Source organism: Eimeria mitis, genomic scaffold (assembly GCF_000499745.2).
Source record: "Eimeria mitis Houghton genomic scaffold, Emh_scaff2181, whole genome shotgun sequence".
In the NCBI taxonomy this organism is placed as follows: Eukaryota; Apicomplexa; class Conoidasida; order Eucoccidiorida; family Eimeriidae; genus Eimeria; species Eimeria mitis.
The window spans coordinates 1-273 of NW_013570508.1; positions in this window are offsets into that span (position 1 = coordinate 1).

The window sequence follows — 273 nt, forward strand, 5'->3', positions numbered from 1 at the left end:
GATTCAGTTTCAAGCCCGGAAGAATTCGCTTTCTTTAAGCTGCTGCTGCTGCTGCCTCTGCCGTTGCTGCTGCCCGAAGCAATATACGTGCAGCGGAGGCTCAGGGGCAGCAGCAGCAGCAGCAACAGCAGCAGCAGCAGCAGCACATCAGCAACTCGTACAGTTCTATCAATAGGGCTCCGAGGGAGAGAACGTCCGAGCAACAGCAGCAGCACCAACAGCTGGAACTGCAGCAGCAGCAGCCGCAGCAGCAGCAACACCAGCACCTCCACA